The sequence below is a fragment of the Bos taurus genome, chromosome 4 (genome assembly GCF_002263795.3).
Source record: "Bos taurus isolate L1 Dominette 01449 registration number 42190680 breed Hereford chromosome 4, ARS-UCD2.0, whole genome shotgun sequence".
NCBI classification, from domain to species: Eukaryota; Metazoa; Chordata; class Mammalia; order Artiodactyla; family Bovidae; genus Bos; species Bos taurus.
This window is the reverse complement of record NC_037331.1, coordinates 96383427-96402494: the sequence shown is the minus strand read 5'-3', so window position 1 is coordinate 96402494 and position 19068 is coordinate 96383427.

The following is a 19068-nucleotide window of genomic DNA, read 5'->3' as shown; positions in this document are numbered from 1 at the left end:
GGTGGTGCTAGTGGTAGAGAACCTGCCTGCCAAGAGGAGGCATAAAAGACTTAGCGTTTGATCCCTGTGTAGGGAAGATCCCCTGGAGGAGGGCATGGCAACCCACTCCAGTATTCTTGCCTGGAGAATCCCATGGACAGAGGAGCCTGGCAGGGCTACACCCCATAGGGTCTCAAAGAGTCAGACACTATTGAAGCTACTTAGCACGAGTGCAGAATGTTGGCTAACATCAACTTTAAGACCCAGTCTTTCCCCAGTGGCTTTTCCATTTGTGATGTCCCTCAGGCAGCCCATAAGGCCTGGGAGTGTCAGGGGATCCTCTGATCCCCCAGGAGAGAGAAGGATGAAGCTGTAGGGGCTCCAGGCTCTGGGGTCTCAAGTGGGTTTCACTCAACTTTGACAGTGGCTGACTGCAGCAAGATGTTCGCCTATGTTTTCTCTCTGTTAAAGTAATTTTGATTTATCTCTTCTTAGTTTAGCTGCTGTTATTTAATTGATGCTATAATTGGTCTTATTAAAGTTTGATAGCATAAGAAACAGGTAATAGCCACTCAGAGAGCTGAGAATGGATGAATTTGAGAACTTACCTCTGGGAAGGGAAATGAGGAAAAGGGGATGGGTCTGGTCATCTGAAGCAACCAATGAGAATGGCCTGGGGCATATGTCTGGCCCCCAAGAGCATCCAGTCCAGGCAGGCTGGCTTCAGCCACTTCTTTGAGGGTGATGGGAGCCCAGGGACCATGTGCTCTGCTATTGCTCTGACTTACAAATACTCCTTTGTAATTACTATGTCATATTTACACCACCTGGCACTAGTCAATTATGTGTGCCTGTTCTTTTGAGAAAAATTAAAACTGTAAAAAAAAATTTATGGAGGTTCTATTATATGACAGGAATGATCCTGGGTACTGAGATTAGGAAAGTAAACAAATAATTGGAGGTGACGTTTGTTTTGAACGACTGAAGACAAAAGACATGTGTGAAGTAAATCAACTCAAGCATCTGCCCGTTCTCCCCACCTTGCCACCTGTCCCTTTCTGTGCAAGGCGGTCTTTGCTAGGCCCCAGGGTGAGGGCTTCTAAAGTAACCAGCCTTTCCATTTGTGCACATCTTTGACCAGCCTTGAAGAAGGCCTGAGAATGGCCAGAGATTTGCAGTAATCAGAGAGATTTAAGCTGATGGTGTGTGTCTGAGTTCAGATTTCATATTGCTGGAGGGATGATGCGCACAGGATTTAGCTTTGCCTTTTTTTTCCTTCTGAGTGGCTTGCTATCCTTTTAAGCTTGAATACCTTTTTTCCAAAACAAAACTAAAAGCAAAACAAACACACACAATCCCTACCATTTTCATTCTAGAAGGACTGAGTCATTTGGGGCCAGTGGAGCCAAGGTGATGAATTCAATCCCCTGCCCCCACTTGTTCTGTGTCTGGGTATCAGTCAGATCCCTGGAGGGTGAGGGCTCAATCTTATTTATCCTTCAACCCTTTGTACTGGGGACAGAGTACACAGTGCTCAAAAAATATCACTCTTAAGTAAATAAAAGTAATTTGTGCTATATACAAAAATATAAGGTCTCAACAAATAATCCACTAAGAAGTTTATCCCTTAGATATATGATTTGGTCCTGAACACATAAATCATGTAGTTAATCTGCCCACTGTCTTTCTCCCAAAAGCTGAGTGGTTGAATGAATAAGCGAGTGGATGCCCATGTTCAGAAGTGAGCATTTGCTGTGAGTAGGTACGTTTTAGACCAAACCCCTCTGCACTGTGGATGCAGCTACTCCAGCACAACCACGGGACAGAGGCATTTATATGCCCTCAATTAAGAAAAAGGCAGCATCCATTCTGTTGTCAAGACCACTTCAACAAAATTAATTTCCTTTGGGGTTTTTGTTTCTGTATTTTAATAATCTAACATGGTAGTGCTCTACACACATTACATGATGGTTCTCCCTACTCTCATTTTTTCTTTTCTTTTTTCAGATTGATCAAAGGTTTCACTGCATATTGTCCTTTATTCCTCCACACCCTCAACATTCTAATTTTATTCTGCAGGGAGCTGGCCTGGCTTTAACCAAGCCAGAAAACACACTCACTCAGACCCAGGAATAGGTGTTTGAGGGTTGCTCATGCCCAGCTCTGAAGTTTCTGTCACCAGTGGGACCTGGTCCCTAGTCATCACAGAGAAGAGGGGCATGGCAGGTCATGATCAGGATGAAACAGCAAGATCAGAAAGGACTTGGGAGAGAGAGAGAAAAGAACCACACTCTCCATCCTCTGTCTTGGGGGTGCAACGATCACCAGGAAGCGACACATTTCCCTGCCCACGGTCTCCTGTCCTGATCCCACCCACAAAGCTGTGGAAAGGCATGGGCAACTCTTTATTACAGTTGAAATTGAACACTTCTTTTCTCATCCTTATGGGCTGAAGGAGAAGATTTACCTTCTTGGCCCTCTGTTTTCCCCATCTGTAAATTGGGGATCCTGACATTTACTTACTAAGGAAGGCAAAGAAGTCTCCTGGTAAACACTAGCCTAATGAAACGAACCTCATCATCCACTATGCAAAGAAACATCGATAAAAGCCATGGCAAGACTGGCCTCCCTCCTGACTGAGGTCTAATCCCCAGGGGAGAGGAAGCCGCTTCCTGCTCAAAGGAGAGCTCTTCAGAGGGATGTTTTATGGGTCCTGCTGAGAACATAGGGGATACAGTGAAACACAAAGACACAAGTTCTTTGAGCTGGAGATCTCATCCATTCTGCTTGACAGACATAAATTACTGACCAGACTCAAGCATTTCCCCCTTGGTCATCACCCGATGAAGGGGAGAGCTTTTATTTTCTAAATGATTTATTGATCCGATAAAATTATTATTACATCATCTCTAGTGCCCATCACCACTCACAATGGGAAAGCATTATAGGGAAAATGAATGCTCCCTCTGGAATGAGGTATAGAGCATGCATGCCTCTGTGTGTGTGTGAGAGAGAGAAAGAGGATGTGTGAGTGTGCACATTTGTGTGTAGAGATTTCTGATTGAGGAAGAAGGGGAGTTTCATTAATGTTGGTTGATGGAGTTCCAGCACTCACATGCAAAAGCCACTCAGCTCTCCTGGGACCTTCCTCGGGCTGTGGTGGAAATTAGACGCTGATAGGAAAAGGCGTGGAAAGAGCAAGTGGAGCAAGGCCTTCCGGGCTTAAAGACTGAGACTAAAGGGCTCTTGTCAGACGCCATATGTCTTCCTTAAAGGCGGGAGGGAGGGCGCACAGGCAGTGTGGAATTCCAGGCAGCTGGAATGGCAGGGGAAGAGGCTGAAGAATGGGATGGTTGAGTGCATCCCAAGCTCTCTCAAAGCCTGCCTCCTGGCAGTGTCGGGGGAGAAAGCCACCCAAGGAAGCTCCAAAGATCCAGGGAGGTTTTAGCTTCCTGAGGCAAGTTACTGGTGGATTAATGACCTTGAGTCAAGTCGGTTGTGTGGAGCTGTGCCCTTCTATATTCACAGAGGTGGTGGGCTTGTGGGTAGGACTGCAAAGCAGGACCAGCTTTTACCACCTGGCCCCTGAAGATGGCTGTGTCTGAGTCCTCAGCTACCTCTCTAGGTCTTAGAGAGCCCTGGATCTGCAAGAGGATTTCTCTGACTTCCGTGGGCTTAAGGGAACAGCTGCACTGGGGGAGTTTTTCTCTCTTGACTGAATGGTCTGTTTCCCAAAGCATCCTAGCAGTCAGCCATGATGCCCTGGCCCTCCTGGGAGCCCTGGGGTAGAGCACACAACCTCACAAGCAAGCCTTGACCAGTGGGAGAACAGCCTTCAGTCCTGGGAAATCCACAAGTTAGGCTAAGCATACATATGCAGGGCCATGTACATACACACACCCACAGAAACTGACAAAAGATGAAGATGTTTGTTAGTATGAAGTCGTTTTCTGGGGAAAGAAATCTGAACCAGGTTGGACTTTCTTACCCTTATGGTTTAGGAGTACTTCAATTTTGAATTACATATGAGGTTTTAGCATTTGGGGCCCCAGTCCGTTTGGATGCTTTGCAACTGGAGTCCCTAAATGGAAGGAGCTGTGACGACTGGGTTGACCTCTCAGGGAACCTTGGGCCTGCTAGATGTTGGTGCAGCTTGATGAGCCATCGACCTTATGGAGACTTCTGGGGCCCCTCACCTCCTAAGTTCTTATTTCCTCTCCTTATATTCAAGTTTATACTTCTGGAACACAACTTAGTGGAAAAAGACATACCAATAATATAAATTTAGGTAAGGAAACCAAGGAGAAGGAAATGGCAACCCACTCCAGTACTCTTGCCTGGAAAATTCCATGGATGGAGGAGCCTGGTAGGCTACAGTTTATGGGGTTGCAAAGAGTCAGACATGACTAAGTGACTTCACTTTCTTTCTTTGTATAGTTCCTTTTGGAGAAGGAAATGGCAACCCACTCCAGTGTTCTTGCCTGGAGAATCCCCTGGACTAGGGGCCTGGTGGGCTACAGTCTATGAGGTTGCAAAGTGTTGGACACAACTAAGCAACTAACACACACACACACAAGGAAACTAAGGGTGCCGTGCTTCCCCTGCTTAGTCAGTTCAACTTTGCTCTTCAACTGCAGCAAGGTCTACATGGCTCTGCCCCTTTCAGGACCCTGCTTGCCCATCAGAAGGGAGCCAAAAGGAGAGACAGATGCCCATGGGACACCTGAAAGCCCAGAAACCACTGGGTTGTGGTTTAAGAATGTTGCTGTGGGTTTCTTTAGGAAGAAGTGGGGGACACCAAGCCTTGCTAAGAGGAATCTACATAAAGATGTGATGGTGGAGGGCTTGTCCCAGGAAGTAGTTTCTTTCCATACTGGATGTGATATCCAGTTGGAAAAAAGAGCCCTAGAGCATAAAGTGAGAACTTCTCCAGACCTCTGTCCATAGGTTACAACCAAACAAACCCTCCTCAATAGCAGAGTTGTCTTACCATTCTTTTCCCAGAAAACCTATGTTACACCCTGAGACTTCCCTGGTGGCTCGGACAGTAAAGAAGCTGCCTGTAATGCAGGCGACCTGGGTTCAATCCCTGGATTGGGAAGATTCCCTGGAGAATGAAATGGCAACCCACTCCAGTATTCTTGCCAGGAGAATCCCGTGAACAGAGGAACCTGGAGGGCTACAGTCCATGGGGTCACAAAGAGTCGGACACGACTGAGCAACTAACACACTTTCACTATGTTATACCCTAATTCTAGCCACAAGACAGCCAGCTCAACTTTCAAAATGTTACACATTCTCAACACATTTAGCCATACGATAATGTCTCTCTATTCCACTGCAGCCCCAGCTCCTTATGAGACAATTTCCTCAGTGGCTTCCGTGTATGTTGCACTCAGTTCCAAAGCTCAGCAAAACTATGTCCTGCTGAAGCTCCACCACTTCCCTTTGATACTTATCCTCTTTCAGCTTCAGTTTTCTCAGCTGTAAGGAGGAGATAATGGTACCTGCTTCCTGAACCTAGTACTTGACTTGTAATGAAGTACTTGATCAATGTCAGCTGCTATAATACATATGATGATGATAATGATGATGATGGTGGTGGTAGTGTGATGTCAGTTGATCAAAGAGTCCCAGGTTGTAGGATGAGTCCACAGAGTTTTGATGGTGATTCTGGAGAAGGGTGTAACTTCTGCTGTCAATTGCAAATGCATAATGAAAGAAAACATCTTTGAATATACAGACAGACAAGAACCCCTGAATCTGAGGGTGAATGCCTCAGGTGTGCCGGACCAGCCAGCTCAATGACATTGCTCATGCTCTACACCCTGGCTGTCCATTTTGTGTTGAGCTTAATCCATCTTATTTTCAAAATCCCAAGAATATTTCAGAAACGGTCTTCGAAGCTGCCTTGGGAATGAGCCATGTGATTACCTGTTAACATAACAGTGCGATGGCTCTTCTGCGTGCTTCTTTGTTATTTTAGAGTTATCTTAAAAGCTTTCCAGAGATGGTAGGGAAGGAAGGGACTCTAAATGGAGAAAGGAAACCAAAAGGGAAACAAGGGGCATCAAAGTAAGAGCTCTAGAGACCCATCGTTAAACATGAGCTTCATCTGGGAAGTCAAGTCTTAGAGCTAGCTGATGGCTTTTCTCTCCACAATGGATGATTATATTACAGATAGTTTGTGTGGTTGTAAGCATTTATTTGGAAACAAGCAAACTCACAGCTTTAATGATTGGATGTCATTGGAGAAATCCCTTCTTCTGATGTTCTTTGCATCACATCAGTTTCACAGAGAGGATCAGACACTTCCAGTTGGCATTTGAGCCTTCTTTCATCCTGTCCTTACTCACAAGGGTACCGCCAGGACTTTTCTTGGCCACGTCTAGAAGACTCTTTAGCACCTCCTGCCAGGATGCCAGGGTTATGTGCTTCCCACCTCTTCTTTCAACAACTGTGGCCAGGCTAGTTTAAAAGACTGCTAAACCCATTCACACTGAGGAGTCTGTGATTATCAGTAATTTAAGGCTGCCCTTAAGGTACCCTCTCCCGACTATGGGCACCTTTTAAAGTTGGGGCAATGCCCTCACCCGACGGAATGAGTCACATAATGGCAGGATTTGAGGCCTCATGGGTTGCCGTGGTAGAGAAAGCCCTGAGGAATGGGTGATTTAGTGCAAGACCCTTTTCAGAATGTCTCCAAATTATACCACACAGGTGACCTTTACTCTTCCAACAGTTTAAGGGTATAGCAGCAATTATAGTCTGCGGAGAGCCTGGTACTTGAATAAAGAGGAAGCTTTGGAAAAGACAGTGGAGTCTTGTTGCTATATACCAGATCCTTGACATTCTTAAAGGCTATGGCCTCACACCTTCATGAATTACTAAGTTTGAGACTAAGTCTTAAAATTCCTAGCCTCACAAGGTAATAAACTATAATTGAAAAACCTAGTGCTTCTTTAAGACCCATGATGTTTCGATAAATATGGGACCCAGATTATTGATAAAGCTACCTTGTGACTTGGACCATCATGTGATAAGACATCCTCTTTCTCCTTCCCCATGCCTGCTGCTGCCTTTCTTGGGGGACTCAGTTTCCCACAAAGCCCCACAGGCTTCATCACCTCCCATGTAGTCCTGCCTCCAGATGACAAATAGAAGAGAACAAAGTCCCCAGCCATGAACCCTGTCCATGCGCCGGGCCCAGAGTGCATGATTCAAGTCTGCGCCTTGGCAAAATGACTCACGACTCTCATCACGTGTCGTAAGTTATGGGATCATTCATGAATAGTTAACACCATAAATGCTAAGCCTTTAATGCCAAGGGTCTCCTGGGCTGATACAGAAATGACTTTAACACGTGAGCCGGGTGCTGGGAAACTTCAGTCCCTGTCGTGGGGCTGTGCACGGGAGGCCATCCTTGGTATTACCCTTGTATCGCCCACCTTTGTCTCCTGACCTACGTGCTAGCTTCTTAGGGCCACTGCTGCCAAGTCCCGCATGCTGGGGGACTTAGAACAACTGAAATGTATTGTCTCGCAGCTGTAGAGGCCAGTCCAAAGTGAAGCTGTCAGCAGGGCCATGCTCTCTCTGACGGTGCTGGGGAAGGGTGTGTTCAAGGTCTCTCTCCTAGGTTCTGGTAGCCTCAGAGGTCCCTTGGCTTTAGATGGATGACTGTTATCTTCCCGTGTCTCTCCACATTCCTCCTCTCCGCTTGTCGCTCTCCATATGGCATTCATTTTTATGAATCCACCGGCCACTGGGTTTAGGGTCCACCCTCCCCGCTCTTCTTAGCAATTACATCTGCAGCCACCCTACTTCCAAATAAGGTTGTGTTCTGAGGGACTGGAGATGAATACGTCAACTGTGAATTTGGGGGGAGACACAATTCAACCCACGGCAACCTCATAAACTTCTAGACTCTGCTAATATTTGTGAGGAGGCCACTCTCAGGAGTGATAAACATGCAATTGCTTTAACACTCTAATGAGGGATAAACACCTAGTTGACTTGTTCTTACCCATCTCCCCTCACATATGTGCACACACACACAGCTGCTTTTTTTTTTTTTTCCCACACAGCAGCTTTTAAAGAAGCTTTTAAAGAAGTTTTAGCACTGCATGCACATGCAGAAAGCACGTGGCAGCCCAGAGCCAGGCACGGGGGAGTTAAATGTGGAAGCTGGAAGTTCCCATCAAAGGCAAGCATCCAGTCACCATGGGGGCCTTAGGGACAGAGGAGACAAGGCCGTCTGCTCTAACTCTGCCCTGGCTTGTGGTGAGGCTGTGTCCTTTGAGAGAAGGAATCTGATCACCCCAAAGAATGACCACGCCCCACGGACCACAGGACGATGGGAACTGGCTGCTTCTGCTGGAGCAGTCCTGCCCACCTGCACTCTGGCTGGAATGAATGAGCGATGACACCTGAGCTGACGAGGCTTCACGATAAGTCTGTCCCTGTTCTTTCTTGTCTCTGAGGCCCAGGGGACATAAGCCTTTTGAGGGGAGATCCACCTAGAGCAGCTGCTCAGAGCCTCCGAGCTGGGCTCGGGCCACTTCCAGGAGCAAGGCTGCTGTCTGCAGCTCAGTGAGCGCTTGTCTCCTGAGCGTGGGGGTGCAAGGTGGCCGGGGTGGGACTGAGATCTGATACCTGCACTCGGTGGTCAGTACTCTTCCTCAGCTGTGAGACTCTGTCTGCCCAGAGGAAGTGATAGAGGAAGTGACAGATTCCTCTTGAACTCTCTCACTTCCATTTCCCTCCTACTTATAATTCTGCTTCAGAACAGCCTCCTAGCTTGAGACCAGCATCTTCTGCAAAGGGTGTCAGGGACCCTGATGTCTTCACTCTTCCTTTTAGAGGAGACCTGCCCCCTCAGGTAGGGATAGTAGCCAAGTTGGAGCCAACCAGGAACCAGGGCCAGTTAACCAGTGTTCCCCAAAGCCTCTGACCAAAACTGCAGTTTTCCCTGTCACAGCCAAGATGACCATCAGTGGGCTGTGAACACTCACTGAGGTCCTTGTAGAGAGGCTGATGCACTGATTGGTCTACACGCTCGCTCAGCCCCCTCATGGCTGGAGAGCAGGGAGCCATGGACAGGAACCAACCTATAGTGCACATGGGGACATCAGACACAGAGTCTCGAGAGTTGTCTTGATAGGATAGTGGCAGGAGTTGGAGCAGGAGTGTCTGCTGGTGGGCACGGCTGCTCAGAGTTCTGGCTGAGTCAGGTGTCGTCACAGGCATGGTCTCATTTATTCCTCACAGCCGTCCCATGTCGCAGGTCTCATCATTTTTTCAGAGGAGGCCAACAAGGCACAGAATCCCTCTAGGGAGCCTTAAAATGGTCACTGACAAGGTCAGTGTTAAATCTATTATTAAAAAAAAAAAAAAAAACCACAACAGGGTGATTTGGGGAATTACCCTGACAGAGTGTCTAACTGGACAAACTCTAATCAGGTTCCTCTGAACCCTCTTCTCAACTAAGCCCTGACTTCTGTGCTTCTGTCTCTGCATTGTCCAAGTTTAGGAAGAATCCTGCTAAGTCTGTTTAGCCAAAGCCCATCCTCCCTTGATATCTGATCATCCTAAAATCTGACTGGGTTCCACACCCTCCACCAACCCTCAGGTGATGTCTGATCACCCAGCCACCCTCAGCAAGAATCCTGTTAGGTCAGTCAGGTCTGAATCTGTTCTCCCCCACCTCAGATGCTTCCTCTTAGTAATTTTCCATCTGCTGACACCCACGCGGTTCCTTGGCTGTACATTCTCACTTTTCTTTGTCATATTGAGAACTGAGTGCAACCTCTCAACCCCACGGCAAAACCCCATCGCAGTGGTCCCTATGCTTACTGTATCCGGGTGTGTGCATGTGCGTGCACGCATGTTCGGTCATGTCCAACTCTTGGGACCCCACGAACTGTAGCCCACCAGGCTCCTCTGTCCATGGGATTTCCCAGGCAAGAATACTAGAGTGGGTTGCCATTCCCTCCTCCAGGGGATCTTCCCCACCCAGGGATTCAACCCGAGCCCCTTGTGTCTCTTGCACTGGCAGACGGATTCTTTACCACCAGCACCACCCGGGAAGCCCCCATCTTGGCAGTTGGCCTTCAGTTCTTTAACAAGTGTCATGAATAATTCTATCTTCAGCAACACCAAGGGAATTACCAGTGCTTTTAGGGGTAGGAGAGGAGGAGGCATCTACATCCAGGGAAACCATCCCAGCATTATGATCTTTGTGACCATTAGAACCTTCTGGAAGTCTTAAACAAGCAGGCCTATCACTGCCATTGGCAGAGGAGCTAGAGAGAAGGGAAACATTTGATGCACAGTTGAAAGCAGTAGCAGCTTTTGTGGACAAATGTACCATCTCTGGAGGTATAAGCAAAATATAAAACCTGGAGGAAATTCCTGGGTGCTTTTGTGAGGTGATCTAGGCAGGCCAGGCATAGAGGATATCGGTCTCTGGGAGGCAGAAAGAAACAGAGCAATTAGATGCCATGCTCTTCCCCTCTTTTCCTCTACACATCCTTAAGTATCCATTTAAAATAGAGATCTCCTATTACTTAGACAATCAAAGAAAAGCAATCTGGGCCTTTATTCCTGCTTTTTCTTTTCCTTTCCTGAAAGCTTGCGAAGTGCCTGGTGTTACAGGGAGAAAAATATCACCCAGAGCTCTGAAAGCAGACGAAACCACCGCCTCCATCACCACTCTAGTACTTGCTCCAAGTCTGGCAGGACAGGTTCCTGGCAGTGCCAATGCTCTTGAGATAAGGGTCACCACTGTGTCAACACCAACAGCCCAGGGCATACACTGAGGCTCTGGGGAAATATGGTGGGGTGACCCCTGTTTTGCTGTCCTTATGGATCCAGGCACAAAGGTGCCGGAGCAGAAGGCAGCAGAATGTCAGGTTCTAAGCCAAGTGGGAGCGTGTAGCAAGCAGAGAGCAGGGTCAAGCACATGTGTTAAAATATCCATCCACTTAGGATCCAGAATGTTTATAGCCCGGGCTCACAGCAGGCATTGGCAGACCATGGCCCCATGGGCCAAGTTTGACTTGAGGTTTGTTGTTATAAGGCCCCTGAACTAAGCATGGTTTTTACATTTTTAAAGAGTCAGGAAAAAAAAGTCAAAAGAAAGAATAATATTTTGTGACAGGTGAAAATGATGTGAAATTCAAATTTTAGTGTCCATAAATAAAGTTTAAGTGGAGCACAGCTGCTTTGTCTACATACTGGCTACAGCTGGTTTTGCCTCATGAGAACAGAGTGGAGTAGTAGCAACAGAGACAGTGTGACCCTCAAACCCTAAAATATTTATTATCTGGTCCTTTCACAGAAGGAGTTTGTTGACCCCTGGCTAAGTGGAATTTAAATCCTGGCTCTAACACTTTCAGACTGGGTGACCTTGGGCCAGTTCTCCAGCCTTCGTAAACCACATGTTTGTCATCTATAAAACGGAGATACGAGTACGCTTGCCCTATGGAGGTGTTAGATTTTTTGAGACAGCAGATGTAGCAGAGGGCTTGGGGCTCAGTAAAGGTTTGTTACTGTTGCTCTGTTTTCAAAGCTTCTCAAGGAAAGTTTGGCCTGTGTAACAGACATTGCTGATTTACTAACCCTGTGTATCTTCTCAAGGGCTTCCCAGGTGGCTCAAGTGGTAAAGAATCTACCTGCCAATGCAGGAAGCGCAGGTTCGATCCCTGGGTTGGGAAGATCCCCTGGAGAAGGAGATGGCTACCCACTCTAGTATTCTTGCCTGGAGAATTCCATGTTCAGAGGAGCCTGGTGGGCTATAGTCCATGGGCTCTCAAGGAGCCAGACATGACTGAGTGACTGAGCTCACCTCTATCTTCCCAATATGCTACTCTGACATTAGGAAAGGAATGGCCATATGATACAATCTGGCTGTGTGTGTGTGCTCATTCATGTTCAACTCTTTAGTGACCTTATAGACCATAGTCTGACAGTCTCTTCTGTCCATGGGATTCTCCAGGCAAGAGAACTGAAGTGGGTTGCCATTTCCTTCTCCAGGGGATCTTCCTGACCCAGGGATCAAGCCCATGTCTCTTGCATCTCCTGCATTGACATGCAGATTCTTTACCACTGGCACCACCTAGGAAGCTTTCACAATCTGGCCAATAAATGGAAGTTTGCTTTGAGTGTTCTTTGCTATTGCTTTCCTAATAAAAGTGATGGCATGGCTGAATGCCCCCAATTCTCCGTCTTCTGGTCTTGACTTATAATAAGATGTGATGTCTGGAGCTGGGTCAGCCATTTTGGGCCCATGAAACCAACAGTCAATAGAATTACAGAGATCACTTGCCCTGATATCAGTAAGCTGTTAAGTCAATGTTATCAAGTACCTACCTTCAAACTTTTTTGTTGTTTGAGAAACATAAAACCCTATTTGTTTAAATCACTCTAAGTCAAGTTTGCTATTACCTTTAACTGAAGACATTTCTGATTATTATATCCTTTTGGAAGTTGATTGGAAGGTAGAGGACCCATGTGCCAGAGTGGAGGGCTTTTGAGTGAGGAAATCTAAAGTGACCAATAGATACAGGGATATGAATATATACCTTTTGAGGAATTCAGTTCAGAGACACAGGCCCCAGAGAAGAGAGACAAGAGCTCAGAGCTCTGGTCAGGTTAAGCTTTGGCAAAGAGTCACTGTTAGGACACAGGCAAGGAAAGGTTAAGAAGACTTTTGCCTTTTGTCTGTGGAGCTGATAGGGAAGAACAAAGCCTATGAGCCTTCCTGAGGCTGCTAAGAGGGAGAGGAAACATTAAAATAGATACTAGTAGCTTAATTAAAATCTACAGACTTCTAGAAAACATACCTATGTTCTAGTCCTTTGAGTCAGTTAGCAGCCTAAAGAAAATCTGTGCATTAGATCTAAGCAACTCTAAATAAGGCCAGCCCCAGGGGACCCCAGGAGAAGCAGTGCAGGCTGGTCTACGGAGAGGCAAGTCTCCTCCCAGCTGGCCTTGACCCACTTAGGTTTCCAGTAGTGAAAAATGGTGTGTGGGAAGGAAGTGTAAGAGAAATCGCCTCTGTGGGATGGGCTATACCTGTTTTCTGGCAATCTTTGCAAATAGTTGATCCTCCCTGGATCAGTCTGGGAAGGCTTTGTCAAGGAGGGGAGGTTTTAGTTTAAACGTATGGCTTCTTATATATCTTCTGTTTAGAGAAGTAATACATGTTCATTATAGAACATTCAAATGATGCAGAGAAGCATAAAAAGAAAGAAAAATCACTTTGAAATTCCAACGTTCCCCACCCCCCACCCTTACTCCGCCATAGGCAACCGCAGTTCCAGACTTCCTTCTGGGCTTATATTCATATATAATTAGAAGTTTTACACAAATGGGATACCATTATGCTGAACATGCTTTCTTTTTATTTTCTCCCTTTCTCTTTTGCATCCTATTTTTCATTGGTAGGACAACTTCTTCTCAGTAACTGCAGATGCCCATCATCCTTCATGCTGTCCACATCACATTCCTTTGCACGGCTCCCTTGGGGATGGAATTGGGAGACTGTTTGGACGGTGGGAAGGAGTGTTCTGGCAGTTCTCTGGCTGGAGGTGAAGCCTGGGAATGATGTAGAATAAGTTCTGGATGGAGTTTTATGTAAAAATGTAGGTTAGGGTGGAGACGAGGAGGCCGGTACGAAAAAGGCAGAGGTGAAGATCCCATGAAGAGGTGGGTGGCTGCCCATCCTCCTGAGCCTGCATCCCAAGCACAGTGCTCACTCATCCCCTCTCTGCCCCTCCCACCCCACCGTGAGTTATTTAAGGGACCTGCTAGCTGGCTGCATGCCCGCCTGCACCTTGGAGAGTCCTGGTGCCTGATCTATTGGGCTGATGCCCTGGTGGTTACCTGGTCTTGCCTGAGATGGTCAGAAGTGGGGCACATGCTTGACCCCCTGCCACCCCCAAAGCCCAAGGAGACTGCATTGCTAACCAGTAAATGAAGTGGATGAATGATCCTGGCCAGAGAACCTGCTGGGTGATTTGCTCCGGGCACATCTTCCCTGGTAACTAGGTCCTTTCCAAAAACCAAACCTGTAACTCAGAAGCTTGCTTCATGGACACAGAAAGAGAGCACAAGGTGTTGGGAAATTATGTCCTAGATTTTATGCTAAGGCAAGTTTCACTCCATTGACACTTTGGTATTCCCCCTGACTGGTCTTTGAATTTATTTCAATCACTCCATTTTTCATGTCCTTCATTCACCCTTTACTCCTTCCTGTACGGTGATAAATATGGCAGAATGCCTCACTCTGTGGGAGCCTGGGGTCTGGAGTCCACCTGACTTCACAGCCTGGCTCCTTTAGCTACCCGCTGTGTGACCTTGGAAAAGTTACTCAACTTCTCTGAGCACCTGTTCCTTCACCTGTAAGATGAGGATACGAATGGTCCTGTATCACACGGTGTGCTGAGAGCATGCCTTTCTTTTTCACAGCTTCGGTTCATAGTCAGAGGGAGTGTCCACTGACCTGGTTTCCCACCATCCTCTCACATCAGCATGGCTTTTCAAACTCCGGCAAGTGAGATCGTGACAGGCCTTCCTCTGTGTAACTGTGCTTCTGGGGGCGCCCGGCTGAAGGAGCTCACCGCAGTGCTTCTCTTTAAAATGCTTCCTGCAGACACCATAAGGGACAGAAGTGAACACAAGGCAGTGATTCGGGTCACCTCAGGACTCCATCCCTAACTCTGCTTCGATGTGTTAATGAGAACCAGAAATAAAATTTCAGAGCTAGAAGTAGGAGGTGGCAAGCAGTGCTTAGGGCCAGTGAGAAGATGGACTGCAAACAGATGTGAGTGGGAGATGGAGACCTCTCCGGAGCACCAGGGGTGGTGGGAGGCACCCCTCGCCTCTCCACCTGCCCCGTTTGGGGCACGTGTTCTGGCAACATGCTGAGCATCAGTCCAGACTGGTGAGATGTGTTCCCAGCTTAGCTGGGCTGGTGATCGAGTTCCTTCCTGCTTTTACTATTGAATGCTGCAGGGAAGAGGCGGGCAGAGGACCACAGCTTGGAGACTGGGACCCCTGGGCTGGGTTCTTTTTCTTTTCCGCATGTGTGTTTTGGTGACCTGACCTGGATATCCAAGGAAGCTGGGCATGGACGTGGAGAAAGAACCAGCTGAGAGTCAACATGGGTCGACTAGCCGATCCTCCACACCCAGATTTAAACCCAGTTGTGACTTCCTGCCACCCCAGGGTGATGGGAAATAAACAAACAAAAAACCCAGGTCCCACGGAAGGGTAGTGCTAAAGCAAGGTTCCCCAGCCTCTGAAATCTATCTGATGCCTGATGATCTGAGATGGGCCTGATATACAATAACAGAAACAAGGTACATAATAAAGGTAACGCACCTGAACCATCCTGAAACCACCCCCACCCCCGGGTCAGTGGAACAGTTGCCTTCCACAAAACCAGCGCCTGGCGCCCAAAAGGCTGGGGACGGACTCAGTTCCTGTAAACCTTGGGAAGTAAGGGCTTCATCAAATTCAGAGGCTGGGCAAGGGGCTCTGCCCCTCCACCCTACAGTCAAGCCCCCAGCTCGTGCTTTGCTGGGTATCTGGGGGTCGGGGCGGCTTAAACACGGGAATGTCCCTCTTTCCCCCCTCGCTCGCCACTTGTCCGTGCCATCAAGAGCCAGACCGCAGCCTAAGGCCTCTGCCAGGCTTGAGTGCTGGGTGTTTTGAACCCACAGCTGAGCTCCTGAGAAGGATTCTGGAAAAGGAGAGCACCTCAGATGCCACTGCTGAAAACCAGCTTCCTTCTTCTAGTCTGGGGCTTCCTGAACAAGGCATGAAACACACGTTCAGCTGGTTTCTGCCCTGAGAATGCTTTCAGACGTCCTGGATGCTGTAAATATCTGGCACATTTCAGAGATGCAGGGTGGGGGGCTGCATTAGAGCTGGGCATGGGGGTGATGGGGCTCAGCCTCTCTCTTCCCAAATGACAGGCGCGCAGCAGGACCAGAGTCGAACAGCCTGGGCCAGCTGCCACCAGCAATGTTTCATTTTGTTCTTAAAGAAATGAACTCAATTCACTTCAGAATAGAAAACGAGCATGACACGCAGCACTTTATAGCCCTAGTTCTCGTCCATGACTTGTCAATAATTATATACCTTTTTAGATAGCTGTAATCACTGTGTGCAGAGCGTTTTATGTTGCTTTCTCACTTAACATGATTTAGAACGCGTGTTTTCTGTGTGTGGACATAGTTTCCGTGTTGGATGTACATAGCTGTGTGACGTCCCGTTCAGTTGACACCCTGTAATGTGTTTAGCTGAGCTGTTCCCCTATGGCTGGACATTTGGGTTGTTTCCAGCTTTTCGCCATTTGAAACGGGGCCGGCAACCACATCTTCAGATGGTACAATGATGATAAAGAGCTGGATGTTGCTGACTTTGTTTTCACTGGCCACCGAGTTTAGAGAGAGCCTCAGTGTTGCTCCTCCCCAATGCAGGAGTAATTGAACAGCTGCCTTGGAGGATGGCTGGATGATTTATAGCAGCGAGATGCATGCAGTGGGTTTGTCAGTATCCTGCGGCATTAAGGATACGCTTGTTAATTATCTGTGGTTAATATGATAATTTAGGAAAAACAACACCTATTACGGGTCCTTCATTAGGCAAAAGGCTTCTCATTTTTGAACAAACAAAGCCAACAAAGCCTCCAAAATTAATGATCTTCACCTCTGATTTGTCACTGGGCAGGGATGGCAAAGAGTTCCATTTCTTTTTAACATTTCCACAGCGCCCTGGGGGAGAAAGGTGCTCCCTCTTAAAATCCTGCCAGGCCCTTCCCCTGCCATTAGGACTGCCTTTTTTCAGAGCCACCAAATTAACCATTGTGGGACTAATTAGTTTTGTTTCCAGGAGTCTCAGGAAAATTTGCTCTATCAGCTGAATTAAGAAACTTTTACCTGTTAATTTCTGGGGCATCCATGAAACCGTTAGTTGTGTTCTTACTTTTTAGATGAGGAAACTGAGGTCTTAGGCTGGCCTGGGGTCCCAAAGCCAGGCAGGGGGTGGGCAGGGGGATCCAGACCTCCGCCTCTCCCACCCACAAGCCCTATCCCAGCCTCTTCCCTTTCCTGGCAAGATGCTCTCACTCAGGGAAATCCCTCCAACCAGATCTTATTCGTGGGGAAGCTTCATGCTTACTTCAGTTCCAGGAGAGGGAGGGAGTGGGCAGAGAACAAGGGCAACACATAATGTGAGGTGAGAGACAGTGTCTGGAAGACCTGAGAGAAATAACCCGTCGGCACGTAACCTCATCCTTAAACTTCGGTAAGTATTGAGTGTAGCTCACGGGCTGTATTTAGTCACTGCTCCCCCCAGTCACCCTCCACCACCCCATCCTCATATTTCATTTCAGCCTGGACAGTGCAAACTCCATCCAAGCCATCAAGAATAATTTTTATATATGGGGCCTCTGCTGAGCCAGCATCTGTGGCACAGGTTTCCAATTATCCTGTTGGGTGGTGGGTGGTGGTGGGAGTCAGAGGTGAGTGGGAAGGAGGCGTTCCTGAGCCGGAGGCCCCCTTGGGAGTCAGCAACATCCAAAACAGCAACTTCCCAGCTCTTTCCTGGAGGGCAACAGCGGTGCCCGCTTGGAAACACCACGACACCCCCAACTGTGTCTTTTGGGAAGAGTTCGGAGGAGGGAAGGGATGTGATGCTTGTCCGTATGAACAGGTTTTCGACTGTCACTCTTCAGAATAAACCCGAGAGATCTATGTTACCATCCTCATCGAGACAACAGAGAAAGGGAGGCTGCAAGAGGTTAAGTCTTTGGTCAGGGTCACGCAGGGATTGAATTGCAGCGAGATACATTTAAACTTAGATGCTCCTTTCATGTGCCCTTCTTCCCCTCAACGCCACACCCCTGGGGGGCATGACCCCATAGACTGGGGCTCTCTAGAGGGGCGGGCAGGGTGGCATAAAGGGTGTAAAGGCAGAAGTTACAGGGCAGAGGCAACCTAGCATGCCTGGAGGGGCAGCACTTCCTGCCCAGGGGTGTCACGGATGGTGCTGGCTGTGGTCTCTGAGGACAGACAGAAGCATGGCCAACATAATTTTGCCTCCATGTGTGTCTGAGTGCCCACTTGGTCATTATGGGGGCCCCTGAAGAGAGATGATTGGTCCTGGTTTTGAATTCTGCTGCCATTTAGCTAAATGTGTAGCCCCAAGCAACCACCTAACTTCTTTTAGAGCCCCAATTTCCTCTTTGATGGACCAAGATGATTACCATCCATTTGGGCTAAATCCTTGAGAAGATCAAGTCAAATCAGTTGCAAAGTGCCTTGGAAATTGAAGCATCCTTGTTATTAAAATGAACAAATGCAGGTGTAGAGAGAAATGACCACCTTTTGTCTCCCAGCTTCCTCTTTCTGCCCAACAAGTTTGCCTTCCAAGATTCCCTTAACTAATACTTTTGCCAGGTTCTTCAGAGTGAGGGGCCAGCCTCATCAGAGATGATGGGAGGGGGGCTGCTGGACATGGACCTCCTGATCCAGAATTACATGGGGGCAGGGGGAGCCCAGGCGTCTGCCTCGTTAGCTTGCCCCCGGGTGAAGCTTATACCAGAGCTTTTGTTGTCCTTTTCACTCACTTGCTGAGCCCCGTTTCTCTGCTTTAGGAAGGGCTGAAGGGAGAGTGTGGGGTGTGTGTTCTTTTGTCTGCTTTCTGCAGGTGGCCAGGCCTGGTTCCCCATCCTTGGAGGTAGTGATCCCCTGACCTGCTTTTCCTTCAGACAAATCAGAAGCCTGTTAGGTGCCCCACTTCTGACACGACACCGGCTCTCTCCTTTTAGAGGTTCACCAAGCCTCTCCCTGGGGGAGGTGTGGTGACTTGGAGAACACCTATAGGGCCCAGCGCATCCCTAGGTTTGCTGTGTGGCATCACCACATCCCTGGAGTTCCGTGTGTCTCTGAGCCTCTGTCCCACAGTCAGGAGAGGGACGTGATCTACCGAGCGAGGCCCTGCTGGTGTTGCCAGGTCAGGCTTCCGGGTGGTGAAGCTAGTTTTCGTCAAGTCTGTACCTTTCCTCTAACAGCAAAGCCG